The sequence below is a fragment of the Anser brachyrhynchus genome (assembly GCF_964034855.1).
Source record: "Anser brachyrhynchus genome assembly, contig: SCAFFOLD_85, whole genome shotgun sequence".
In the NCBI taxonomy this organism is placed as follows: Eukaryota; Metazoa; Chordata; class Aves; order Anseriformes; family Anatidae; genus Anser; species Anser brachyrhynchus.
The window spans coordinates 300,578-315,038 of NW_027664105.1; the positions used below are offsets into that span (position 1 = coordinate 300,578).

General features: G+C 47.4%; 1 long non-coding RNA gene across 1 annotated transcript in view; it reads right to left on the reverse strand.

The window, feature by feature from the left end:
* Window positions 1-11,276, reverse strand: part of LOC308186311 — a 299,930-nt gene extending 288,654 nt beyond the window's left edge. Inside the window, exon 1 of the long non-coding RNA XR_013944011.1 lies at window positions 11,086-11,276. This is a non-coding gene — a long non-coding RNA (uncharacterized lncRNA). The remainder of the gene's footprint in view (window positions 1-11,085) is intronic.
* Window positions 11,277-14,461: the final 3,185 nt, after the last annotated feature.

Below are 14,461 nucleotides of genomic sequence, written 5' to 3' on the forward strand. Positions count from 1 at the left end.
TGATTCCGGTAGGGATGGCAATGATTATAGTGGCTGATGTAAAGTAGGCTCGGGTATCAACGTCTATTCCTACTGTAAACATGTGGTGAGCTCAGACGATGAATCCTAGGAAGCCGATGGATAGTATGGCTCAGACTATTCCCATGTAGCCGAAGGGCTCCTTTTTGCCTGAGTAGTACGTGACTACGTGTGAGATGATTCCGAACCCCGGTAGGATCAGAATATAGACTTCTGGGTGTCCGAAGAATCAGAATAGGTGTTGGTACAGGATTGGGTCTCCTCCTCCAGCGGGGTCGAAGAATGTGGTGTTTAGGTTTCGATCAGTTAGTAATATTGTAATACCAGCGGCGAGTACGGGGAGTGATAGAAGGAGTAGGATGGCGGTAATTAGTACGGATCAGACAAATAGTGGGGTTTGGTATTGTGAGAGTGCGGGGGGTTTTATGTTGATGGCTGTGGTGATAAAGTTGATGGCCCCAAGGATGGAGGAGATACCGGCTAAGTGGAGTGAGAAGATAGCCAGGTCTACTGAAGCTCCGGCGTGGGCAAGGTCACCTGCTAGGGGAGGGTAGACAGTTCAGCCTGTGCCGGCGCCAGCTTCTACAGTGGATGAGGCTAGCAGGAGGAGGAATGATGGGGGGAGGAGTCAAAAGCTTATGTTGTTTATTCGCGGGAATGCTATGTCGGGGGCACCGATTATGAGGGGGACTAATCAGTTGCCGAATCCTCCGATCATGATGGGTATGACTATAAAGAAGCTTATTACAAAGGCGTGAGCGGTAACGATTACATTGTAAATTTGGTCGTCGCCTAGGAGAGTTCCTGGTTGTCCTAGTTCTGCGCGGATTAATAGGCTGAGTGCGGTGCCGACTATTCCTGCTCATGCCCCGAAGATGAGGTACAGGGTGCCAATATCCTTATGGTTAGTGGAAAATAGTCATCGGTTGATGAAGGTGACGGGTAAGATGGCTGAGTGTTGAAGCGTTAGGCTGTAGTCCTTTTTACAGAGGTTTAATTCCTCTTCTTATCGGCTCTGTAGTGAAATTCATGTTGAGTTGCAAGCTCATCGATGCGCACTAGGGTGCGTCAGGGTCTTTGTAGGCAGAAGCCAATTGGTTTAGGCATTTAGCTGTTAACTAGAGTTTTGTGGGATCGAAGCCCATCTGTCTAGGGAGGCTTTAGCTTAATTAAAGCGTCTGACTTGCATTCAGAAGATACAGGTTAATATTCTGTAAGTCTTAATGTGCAGAAACTAAGAGGGTTTAACTCTTATTTAAGGCTTTGAAGGCCTTCGGTTTGGGGTGTTATCCTAAGTTTCTAGACAATGGCATGTATTATTGGGGACAGGGGAAGTAAGAGGATTGATAGTGAGGCAAGGACCGCAGTAGGTGTGCTTGGGGCTTTGCTAGTGTATCATTGTTTTATGTGGTTAGAGGAGTTGGGGGGAAGGGTAATTGTTGAGTGGTATGCGAGGCGTAGGTAGAAGAAGAGGCTGAGCAGTGATAGCATGGCAATTGCCATGGCTGCTGGTGTTATTTCCTGTTTAGTTAGTTCTTGGATGATAAGTCACTTTGGTATAAAGCCTGTTAATGGGGGGAGGCCTGCTAGGGATAAAAGTACTAGTATTAGGGTGGCGTTTAGCACTGGGGTTTTTGTTCATGAGGTTGTGATCATGGATAGGTTAAGGGCTTTGATTTTGTTAAGGGCTAGGAATACGGCTGATGTTATGATTGTGTATAGGTAGAAGGTAAGTAAGGCCAATTTGGGGCTGTAAACTAGGATGATGGCGATTCAGCCTAAGTGGGAGATGGACGAGAAGGCTAGGATTTTGCGTGTTTGTGTTTGGTTCAGTCCTATTCAGCCTCCTAGTGCTGTTGAGGCTAGGGCCATGGCGGTGAGTAGAGCTGGGTCGAGGGATTTGGATGTTAGTAGGAGCAGGGTTAGTGGGGGGAATTTTATGAGGGTCGAGAGTAGCAGGGCTGTTATTAGTGGCGATCCTTGTAGTACTTCTGGGAATCAGAAGTGAAATGGCACTAGGCCCAGTTTAATAGCGATTGCTGCTGTCAGTAGTAGACAGGAGGTTGGGTGGTTTATTTGTGTGATGTCTCATTGGCCGGTGACTCAGGCATTGGTTATGCTAGAGAATAGGACCAGGGCGGAAGCAGCTGCTTGGGTTAGGAAGTATTTCGTTGCGGCTTCTACTGCTCGTGGGTGGTGGGATTTGGCAATTAGGGGAATGATGGCTAGTGCGTTGATCTCCAGTCCTGTCCAGGCCAGAACTCAGTGGTTGCTGGAAATTGTGATTGTGGTGCCCAAGATGAGGCTGAAGGTTATGATTGGGGTCGCGTAAGGGTTCATTAGTAGAGGAGGGGGTTAAACCATCATTTTCGGGGTATGGGCCCGATAGCTTGATTAGCTGACTCTACTAGAAAATAATATAAGGGAAGTATGGAGAATTTTGATTTCTCTTGTGTGGGTTCAATTCCTACTTTTCTAAGGTCAACAGGAAATGAGAGGGCTGTTATACCTCTATGTTCACTTTATCATAGTGACCCTTTGTAGTTCAGGCACATTTCCTTATGTAAGGAGGTAGGCCTGCATAGCAGATAGGTATGCTGATGTGTCAGAGGCACAGAGCTAGTGTGAGGGGTAGGAAGTTTTTTCATAGTAGGTGCATTAGTTGGTCATATCGGAATCGTGGGTATGAAGCTCGGACCCATAAGAAACCAGAAGATAGTAGGAGGACTTTTGTGGCTAGGATGACGGGGAATAGTTCTGTGGGTGGCCCTAGGGCGCTTGGGTTTAGGAATATGATGGCTGTAAGTGTATTTATTAGCATAATGTTCGCATATTCAGCTAGGAAGAATAAGGCGAAGGGTCCTGCGGCGTATTCAACGTTAAACCCTGAGACTAGCTCAGATTCACCCTCTGTGAGGTCAAAAGGAGCTCGGTTTGTCTCTGCTAGGGTGGATACGTATCATATTATTGCTAGGGGTCATGAGGAGAAAATGAAGTATAGAGGCTCCTGTGCGATGGCAAAGGAGCTGAGTGTGTAGCTTCCGCTTAGTATGATTATTGATAGCAGGATTATGGCCAGTGTCACTTCGTATGAAATGGTCTGTGCTACTGCCCGTAGGGCTCCGATTAGTGCGTATTTTGAGTTCGAGGCTCAGCCTGATCATAGGACTGAGTAGACGGCTAGGCTTGACATGGCTATTAGGAAGAGAACTCCGAGGTTTAGATCTGCTAGGGGAAATGGGAGTGGTAGTGGTGCTCAAGTGGTGAGGGCTAGGACAAGGGCTAGTATTGGTATCAGAATGAATAGAAGTGGGGAAGAGGTAGAGGGTCGGATGGGCTCTTTGGTAAATAGTTTCAGTCCGTCCGCAAATGGTTGAAGTAGGCCAAAAGGTCCGACAACGTTAGGGCCTTTGCGGGATTGTATGTAGCTTAGGATTTTCCGTTCTACTAGGGTTAGGAAGGCTACGGCAATCAGGATTGGGATGATGTATAGGAGGGATATAACGAGGCAGCTTAGTGTTGTTATTTGAATCATGGGTGAAGCTAGGGAGAGGATTTGAACCTCTGGGGAAAGGGCTTAAGCCTTCTGCACTTGCCGGGCTCTGCCACTCTAGCTGGTCCTTTTCTAGGATTGAAAGTGGTGGGGGAAGGCCCTCTTCACGGTTTAGTTGGTTTCACTGCTTAGAGCGGGGGGGGGCGTGCTTGTGGTATTGGCCCCACTTTCCCGGTCCTTTCGTACTGGGGAGAGTGTGTCATAGATAGAAACCGACCTGGATTGCTCCGGTCTGAACTCAGATCACGTAGGACTGTTAATCGTTGAACAAACGAACCCTTAATAGCGGCTGCACCATTAGGATGTCCTGATCCAACATCGAGGTCGTAAACCCCCCTGTCGATATGGGCTCTTGAGGGGGATTGCGCTGTTATCCCTGGGGTAGCTTGGTCCATTAATCAATTATATTGGGTCTGGTCACTGTTAGCACTTTGAGGGGTAGCTCTAGGTAAAGAGGTATGGTCTTGTTTTTGGAGGATTTGTTCTCCTCCAAGGTCGCCCCAACCGAAAAATATCGACCAGGCTCTGCGATGGTAGTGGCCCCAGTGGGGTTGATTGAGGATTCGCGGTGGTCGTTGATTTTTAAGTTCCACAGGGTCTTCTCGTCTTATGTTCACATCCCCGCTTTTGCACGGGGAGATCAATTTCACTGATTATCTGTGAGAGACAGTTAAGACCTCGTTTAGCCATTCATACAAGTCTCGATTTATGGGACAATTGATTGCGCTATCTTTGCACGGTTAGGATACCGCGGCCGTTAAACCTAAGTCACCGGGCAGGCATCACCTTCAATACTTGTTTAATTTGCTGAAGGCTATTTTTTTGGTAAACAGTCGGGCCTTATTAATTTGCCGAGTTCCTTTCACAGATTTTAATCGCTCTTATAGGCGCTCCTGAGTCGGGTTAACAGGGTTAGTTAATACGTGGTCTTGTAGGGGTTTTTGTATCTGTCTAGGTCTGTTAATAATGTTTCTATGTAAGCTTGCGCCGTTAGAGGGGTGTGGCCCTGTACATGAGGGGCCTAGGATGATTCCTAGGATTGTTATGAGGATGGCAGCGGTTTTGGTGATAAGGGGTATGGTTATTGGGGGGGTTTTGGTTGGTGTGATGAAAGAGGTAATGATTATTCCTGCTGTAATGCTGCCTAGGGCGAGTCGGGTTAGGGGGGCGGTGATTAGTGGGTTGTTTTCGTTTATTGATACTATTGGGGGGATTCGGGTTTGTCCAGCTTGGACTAGGATGGTTATGCGGATGCTGTAGGTTGCGGTGAATGCTGTGGCTATAAGGGTTAGGAGTAGGGCTCAAGTATTTAGGTATGATGTGTTTAAGCTTTCGATGATGAGGTCTTTTGAGTAGAATCCGGCTAGGAATGGGGTTCCTATCAGCGCCAGGTTTCCGATGGTTAGGCAGGAAGTAGTGACTGGGAGTATTTTCTGTAGGCCTCCTATCTTTCGGATATCTTGTTCTCCGTTTAGGTTGTGGATGATAGACCCTGAGCATAGGAATAGTATGGCTTTAAAGAAGGCATGGGTTGAGATGTGTAGGAAGGCTAGTTGTGGGAGGTTTAGTCCGATAGTGACTATTATTAGTCCTACTTGGCTGGATGTTGAGAAAGCAATGATTTTTTTGATGTCATTTTGGGTTAGGGCGCATGTGGCAGCGAATAGGGTTGATAGAGCACCTAGGCATAGGCAGGCAGTTAGGGCTGTCTGGTTGGTGGCTAGCAGGGGGTGCATGCGGATGAGCAGGAAGATTCCGGCTACTACTATGGTACTGGAGTGCAGTAGGGCTGATACTGGGGTGGGGCCTTCTATTGCTGCGGGCAGTCATGGGTGGAGTCCAAATTGGGCGGATTTTCCTGCGGCTGCGAGGATTAATCCTATGAGGGGGAGGATTGGGGTTTGGTGGGGGTGTACGGCTTGTTGGATCTCTCAGGTGTTGAATGTTGAAGCTAGTCATGCTATGCTCAGGATCAGTCCGATGTCTCCGATTCGGTTGTAGATTACGGCTCGTAGGGCGGCGGTGTTGGCATCTGCTCGGCCTTGTCATCAGCCGATGAGAAGGAAGGACATGATTCGTACTCCTTCCCAGCCTACGAATAGGAGGAATATGTTGTTTGCGGTTGTTAGGAGGAGTATGGCGACTAGGAATGTCAGTAGGTAGGTGAAAAATTTTGTTACGTATGGCTCTGAGGCCATGTATCATATGGCGAATTGTAGGATTGATCATGTTACAAATAGGGCGATTGGAAGAAATGTTATTGAGTATTGGTCTATTTTTAGGCTCAGGGGGATTTTAAAGTTTATAATGAATTTTCACTCCCAGTGGCAGGTGACAGATTCTACTCCCGAGTAGATGAATGCGGTTGTAGGGGCTAGGCTAATTAGGAATGCGGTTTTAACAGCGCGGGTGGTGGCTTGTGGGGTGTTTTTAAAGTTTTTAAATAGAAATGGCAGGATGATTGGGGTTAGGAGGATTGTCAGCGTGAGTAGTGTGAGGGAGTTGATTAGTAGTGTGGGGTTCACTCCTTTTACTTGGATTTGCACCAAGATGGGTGGTTCCTAAGACCAGTGGATTGCTGTTATCCTTTAAAAGTAAGGGGGCTGAGGTTTTAGGCTCAGATGTAAGAGTTAGCAGCTCTTGTTGGTTAAACCCTCCCCTCGGCAGGTAAGAAGGTTTGAACTTCTATTCTTAGAATCACAGTCTAATGTTTGGTTTAAACTATACTTGCATGAGGGGATTCCGGAGATCAGTTCGGGTTTGAGGATTAGGAGGAATATTGGGATAATGTGGAGTGTTATGAGCAGGTGTTCTCGCGTGGTTGAGTTTTGCATAGATGTGATGTGGGAGGGGATTGAGCCTCGTTGGGTCATTAGTAGTATGAATAAGGTGTAGGAGGCGGTTAGTAGGGTTGCGATTCCTGTTAGGATGATCGTGAAGGCAGATCAGTTGAATAAGGTGATTATAATGGTTAGCTCTGCTATGAGGTTTGTTGTTGGGGGTAAGGCTATGTTTGTTAGATTGGCCAGCAATCATCAAGTAGCTATGAGTGGTAGGAGAGGTTGTAGGCCTCGTGTGAGTAGTAGAATTCGGCTGTGCGTACGTTCATAGTTTGTGTTGGCTAGGCAGAATAGTATGGAGGAAGTTAGTCCATGGGAAATTATTAGGATCATTGCCCCTGAGAATGATCAGTGGGTTTGGATTATTCCTGCGGCGATAACTAGGCCTATGTGGCTAACGGATGAATAAGCGATTAGTGATTTTAGGTCTGTCTGTCGTAGGCAGATTGAGCTAGTCATTAGGGCGCCTCATAGGGCCAGGGTTAGGAAGGGGTAGTGCAGGAGGTTGGACAGTGGGCCCATAAATAGAGTGACTCGTATAATTCCGTATCCTCCTAGCTTTAGTAGTAGGGCGGCGAGGAGTATTGAGCCTGCGATGGGTGCTTCTACGTGGGCTTTTGGCAGTCAGAGGTGTAGGCCGTATAGTGGGGCTTTTACTATGAATGCTATGAGCAGTGCTAGACCTGATAGTATTCCTGTCCATGAGGTGGATAGGGTTGGGTGGGTTAGTTGTAGGGTTGGCAGGTGCAGGGTGCCAATTTTCACGTATAGGTGTATGATTGTGATTAGCAGGGGTAGAGAGCTTACTGGCGTGTAGAATAGCAGGTAGATGCCAGCGCTTAGGCGTTCTGGTTGGTTCCCCCATCGGGTGATTAAGATTAGGGTGGGAATGAGGGTTGCTTCAAATGAGATGTAAAATAGTGCTAGTTCTGTGGTGGAAAAGGCTAGTAGGATGAATGGCTGGACTGCGACTAAGGTTGAGATAAAGATTCGTTTGCGTTGTAGGGGTTCTTGTTGCAGGTGGTTTTGGCTTGCTATGATTATGAGTGGGAGTAGTCAGCAGGATAGTACTAGGAGGGGGGATGAGATTTGGTCAATTCCTGTTCAGTTGGATAAAAATTTGTAGGGGTAGTAGGTTGGGATTAATCACTGTAGGCTTAGGGCAGCGATTAGGAGGCTGTATAAGGTGGTGTTAGTCCATAGAAATTTTGGTGGAGACAGCAGGGCTGTTGGAAGAAGTATGATTGTGGGTAGGATGATTTTTAGCATTGCAGGAGGTTTAGGTTGTGTAGATGGTCGGAGCCATGTGTGCGGGTGGAGGCTACTAGGATGGCCAGGCCTGTGCCCGCCTCACACGCTGAGAAGGTTAGCATGAGAATTGGTACCATGGTGAATGAGGAGACTTGGTTTTCGATGGATCATATTGATAGGCCTACGAATATCGATAATATTATGCTTTCAAGGCATAGTAGGGCGGATACTAGGTGGGTTCGGTGGAAGGCTAGTCCTAGTCCGCTGAAAATGAAGGCTGAGTAGAAGCTTAAATGTAGGGGCGACATAAGAAAGTTACAGGGTTGGCTGTAATCTGCTGGGTCGAAACCAGCTATCTTTTTGGTTAGACTAACTTTCTGTTATTCTGCTCATTCTAGGCCCCCTTGAATTCACTCGTAGGCCAGTCCGAGTGTTAGGAGAAGGAGGATCACTACAGTTCAGGTGAGGGTCATTAGGGGGGATTGGAGTTGGACGGCTCATGGCAGGGGGAGTAGGAGGGCGATTTCTAGGTCGAATAGGACGAACAGGATGGCTACTGAGGAAGAATCGGACTGAGAATGGTAATCGAGCAGATCCAAGTGGGTCGAATCCACATTCGTACGGTGAGAGTTTCTCTGAGTCGGGGTTTATTTGGGCGAGTCAGAAGTTTAATGCGGTTAGGGCGGCGCTTAGGATTGATGATAGGGCGAATATGAACATGAGTGCGTTCATTGCTCTCCTCTGGGTTTATACCAGATTCTAGAGATTGGAAGTCAATTGTAATTAATATACTAGAAGAGCAAGATCCTCATCAGTAGATGGTTATGTAGAGGAATAGTCAGATGACGTCTACGAAGTGTCAGTATCAGGCTGCTGCCTCGAATCCGAAGTGGTGGTCTGATGTAAAGTGGAACTTGATCAGTCGGAAGAGGCAGACGGTCAGGAAGGAGGATCCGATGATTACGTGGAGTCCGTGGAATCCAGTGGCAACGAAGAAGGTAGATCCGTAGACGCTATCGGCGATTGAGAATGGGGCTTCGTGGTATTCTATTGCTTGTAGGGCTGTGAAGTAGAATCCCAGGAGGATCGTTAGGGTTAGGGCGTGGATGGCGTGTTTTCGGTTTCCTTCTGTGATGCTGTGATGGGCTCACGTTACGGTAACGCCTGAGGCTAGTAGGATGGCTGTGTTTAGTAGGGGGACTTCTATCGGGTTGAGTGGTTTAATTCCTGTTGGGGGTCATTGGCCTCCTAGTTCTGGGGTTGGGGCCAGGCTCGAGTGGAAGAACGCTCAGAAGAACCCTAAGAAGAAGAATGCTTCGGATGTGATGAAAAGGATTATGCCGTATCGTAGGCCTTTTTGGACTGTGGGAGTGTGATGGCCTTGGAAGGTGCTTTCTCGTACAATGTCTCGTCATCATTGGAGTATTACTAGGAGTATTGAGATGAGGCCTAGGGTTAGTAGTATGGATGAGTTGTAGTGGAATCACATGATTAATCCTGAGGTTGTGAGTAGGGCGGCGGCTGCCCCGAAGATTGGTCAAGGGCTTGGGTCAACTATGTGGTATGAGTGTGCTTGGTGTGCCATTAGATGTTTTCTTGTAAGTATAGGCTTAGAAGGAGCACGAAGACGTAGGCCTGGATTATGGCTACTGCTACTTCTAGGATGGTTAGGAGTAGTAGGATGATTATTGTTAGGATGGATACTGCAGGAAGGGTGGGTATTAATGCAATGGAGGCTGTAGAGATGAGTTGGATGAGTAAGTGTCCTGCTGTAAGGTTGGCTGTAAGGCGGACTCCGAGGGCTAGGGGGCGGATTAGTAGGCTGGTTGTTTCGATCAGGATTAGTGCGGGGATTAGGGGTGTAGGGGTACCTTCGGGTAATAGGTGGGCTAAAGAGGCTGATGGTTGGTTTCGTAGGCCTGTTAGTAGTGTGGCGAGCCATAGTGGGAAGGCTAGGGCTATGTTCATAGATAGTTGGGTGGTTGGGGTGAATGTATATGGAAGGAGGCCTAGAAGGTTGATTGTAAGAAGTATGATTATTAGGGATGTAAATATTATGGCTCATTTGTGGCCATTTTTGTTGAGTGGGACTATTAGTTGTTTTGTGATTAGGTGAAGGAGTCATGTTTGGATAGTAGAAAGGCGGTTGTTGATTCATCGGTTGTTTGGGGACGGGAATAGTAGGGCTGGGAAGAGTAGGGATAGTAGGATTAAGGGGATGCCGAATAGATTGGGGCTGGAAAATTGGTCAAAGAAGCTTAGGTTCATGGTCAGGATCATGGTGTGGGTTTGGTAGTGAGGGAGGTCTTATTTGATGGGGGGTTGGTTGTGGTGAAGGCTAGTAGTTTTGGTTGGATGAGGAGTGCTAGGGTTAATCAGGTTATAATTATGATTGAAAATCATGGTGCGGGGTTAAGCTGTGGCATATCATTAAGGAGGGGGAAGTCCCTCTTTGGCTAGCTTAAAAGGCTAGTGCTGTTGCATAGCTTCTTAATGATTAGGATGATGATAGAAGGGACGATCAGGCCTCGAAATGTGGGAGTGGGGTTGATTCTACTACAATGGGTATGTAGCTGTGATTAGCCCCGCAAATTTCTGAGCATTGTCCGTAAAAAATCCCAGGCCGGGTGGTAATGAATGAAGTTTGGTTTAGTCGGCCTGGGATTGCGTCTGTTTTAACTCCGAGCGTTGGGACTGCTCAGGAGTGGAGTACGTCTCCTGCAGTAATGATTACGCGGATGGGGGATTCTATTGGGATAACTACGCGGTGGTCAACTTCTAGCAGTCGGAAGTGGCCGTTGGGTAAGTCTGGGGTGGGCACTATGTAGGAGTCGAATGATAGGTCTTTGAAGTCTGTGTATTCGTAGCTTCAGTATCATTGGTGGCCGATGGCTTTTAGGGTGAGGTCTGGTTCGTCGATTTCGTCCATTATGTAGAGGATTTGTAGGGATGGGAGGGCGAGGAGTACCAGGACGATAGCAGGTAGGATTGTCCAGATCAGCTCTACTTCTTGGGCGTCTACAGCATTGGACGAGAGTTTTTCTGTTAGTATGTGGGCTAAAAGGTAGAGAACTAGGCTGCAGATAGCTAGGGCAACGATTAGGGCGTGGTCGTGGAATTCAACGAGTTCTTCTATGATGGGTGATGAGGCGTCTTGGAATCCTAGTTGGGAGTGGTTGGCCACATGAGATGTACAGGATTTTTACCTGTGATTTAGTCTTGACAAGGCTATGTAATTGGTTTACTAACGTCTCATAAGAAAGAAGCATGAGCGGTTAACCTCCTGGGAGACCCAGAAAACTTCACCCCAGCAAACCCGCTAGTAACCCCACCACACATCAAGCCAGAATGATACTTCCTATTCGCCTACGCCATCCTACGTTCAATCCCAAATAAACTAGGAGGCGTATTAGCACTGGCCACCTCCGTACTGATCCTATTCCTAATCCCATTCCTGCACAAATCAAAACAACGAGCAATAACATTCCGACCACTCTCCCAGCTCCTATTCTGAGTACTAGTCGCCGACCTCCTCGTCCTAACATGAGTAGGAAGCCAACCCGTCGAACACCCATTCATCATCATCGGCCAACTCGCTTCAATCGCCTACTTCACTATCCTCCTATTTCTCCTCCCCGCCGCAAGCGCCCTAGAAAACAAAATACTCAACTGCTAAATACTCTAATAGTTTATAAAAACATTGGTCTTGTAAACCAAAGATTGAAGACTTACCACTTCTTAGAGTACCCCAAACTCAGAAAAAAAGGACTCAAACCTTTATCTCCAGCTCCCAAAGCTGGCATTTTCAATAAACTATTCTCTGACCCTAACCCCTAAACCGCCCGAATAGCACCCCGCGACAACCCCCGCACAAGCTCCAATACAACAAACAAAGTCAACAACAGCCCCCAACCCGCCACTAAAAACATCCCTGCCCCATGTGAATAAAACATGGAAACTCCACTAAAATCCGACCGAACAACAAACACCCCAACATTATTCACAGTAGAAACCCCGAACTTCCAAGCCCCCATAAACCCCCCAAACACCAACCCCCCAAAAACAATTGCCACAAACGCTACTGCACATCCAATCACCCGTCAATCCCCCCAAGCCCCAGGGAAAGGCTCCGCTGCTAAAGCTACTGAATAAACAAACACCACCAGCATACCCCCCAAATACACCATAAACAGCACTAAAGCCACGAACGAAACCCCAAGGCCCAGCAACCACCCGCACCCCGCCACAGACGCTAACACCAAACCAACAACCCCATAATACGGCGAAGGATTCGACGCCACACCCAAAACACCCACCGCAAAGCAAATCCCTAAAAAAAACATAAAATAAGTCATTATTCCTGCCCGGACACTACCCGAGGCCTGCGGCTCGAAAAGCCGCCATTGTTCTCAACTACAGGAACTAACCGCAAGCCCCCAATAATTCTACCCCATCTATGCCATTATGCTTAACCCCCCCCCCCTCCTCCCCCGAGGCGGGGGTATTTGGTTATGCATATTCGTGCATAAATTTATATACCCCATATACATACATACTATAGTACCAGTAATATACATTATATACGGACTATCTTATAAGCAGGTGCTAAACCCATACATGTACACGGCCATTAAACCCTTAAACACACTCCTACCAAACCACCCGGCATGAATGTTCTAGGACCATACCGCACAACACCCAATACAACTCCACTCAAGCGCATAACAAGACCCCATTTTAATGAATGCTCACAGGACATGCTCCAACAACAACTCTCCACCACATATCTCATGCAGTTCGTATCAGACGGATTTATTAATCGTACTCCTCACGTGAAATCAGCAACCCGTTGCACATAATGTCCGGTATGACTAGCTTCAGGCCCATACGTTCCCCCTAAACCCCTCGCCCTCCTCACATTTTTGCGCCTCTGGTTCCTCGGTCAGGGCCATCCATTGGGTTCACTCACCCCTCCTTGCCCTTCAAAGTGGCATCTGTGAGTACTTTCACCTTCTCAATGCGTAATCGCGGCATGTTCCAGCTTTTTGGCGCCTCTGGTTCCTCTTATTTTTTCCGGGGTTACCTCACAGGTGGCTATTCCCAGTGATCTCGGGGGTCCCACAATCTAAGCCTGGACACACCTGCCTCACGGCCTATCCTATATTTCAAGGGTCCCTCGATGAGACGGTTGGCGTATATGGGGAATCATCCTGACACTGATGCACTTTGACCACATTCAGTTAATGTTACCTCCACCCTCCGGGTTAAATGGGGCTATTGGATGAATGCTTGTTGGACATAGCACAAAACAACAAATCATTAAGCGCAACCCCTGCGCTTCACAAACTAAACCAGTAAACTTTCGCTAACCACCATGTAGCATAAACCTTCATCGCCCAATCCCAGCAAACTACCTCTAAAACTCCATTAATCATCCCTTCCATGACATCATCGGAACGATGTACATATACACACAAACACATACAAAATAACTTAAACTTATTAGAGAAACTCCAGTACTAAAAATAGTAAACACAAGCAATAATTTCATATACTTCACTCTCACTCACCACTCAACTATCAGCTAACCACACCCCCGTCCACATAGCTTAACACAAAGCATGGCACTGAAGTTGCCAAGATGGCATAAAACATGCCTGCGGACAAAAGACTTAGTCCTAACCTTACGGTTGGTTTTTGCTAAATATATACATGCAAGTATCCGCGCCCCAGTGTAAACGCCCTCGACCACCTACCCCCATACAGGCCTTGAGGAGCGGGTATCAGGCACACCCAAGTAGTAGCCCAAGACGCCTCGCTAAGCCACGCCCCCACGGGTATTCAGCAGTAATTAACATTAAGCAATGAGTGCAAACTTGACTTAGTTATAGCAACAGCCTAACTTCAAGGGTTGGTAAATCTTGTGCCAGCCACCGCGGTCATACAAGAAACCCAAATCAACCGTCCTATTGACACGGCGTAAAGAGTGGTAAAATGCCTATCCTAGCTAACTAAGATCAAAATGCAACTGAGCTGTCATAAGCCCAAGATGCACCTAAACACACCATTAAGATGATCTTAGGAACTAACGACTGATTTAAACCCACGAAAGCCAGGGCCCAAACTGGGATTAGACACCCCACTATGCCTGGCCCTAAATCTTGATACTTACTTTACCGAAGTATCCGCCAGAGAACTACGAGCACAAACGCTTAAAACTCTAAGGACTTGGCGGTGCCCCAAACCCACCTAGAGGAGCCTGTTCTACAATCGATAATCCCCGAATAACCCAACCACCCCTTGCCAACACAGCCTACATACCGCCGTCGCCAGCCCACCTCGAATGAGAGCACAACAGTGGACACAATAGCACCCCGCTAATAAGACAGGTCAAGGTATAGCCTATGGAGTGGAAGAAATGGGCTACATTCCCCATTCATAGGGCACACGGAAAGAAGCGTGAAACCACTTCTGGAAGGCGGATTTAGCAGTAAAGTGGGACAATAGAGCCTACTTTAAGCCGGCCCTGGGGCACGTACATACCGCCCGTCACCCTCCTCAAAAGCCACATCCCACATAACTAATACCATAAATACGCTGAAGATGAGGTAAGTCGTAACAAGGTAAGTGTACCGGAAGGTGTACTTAGAATATCAAGACGTAGCTATAACACCAAAGCACTCAGCTTACACCTGAAAGATATCTACTAGACCGGATCGTCTTGAAGCCCCCCCTCTAGCTCAACCACACAAATAGTACACCAAAACTAAAGAATTTACTAAACTAATTAAACTAAAGC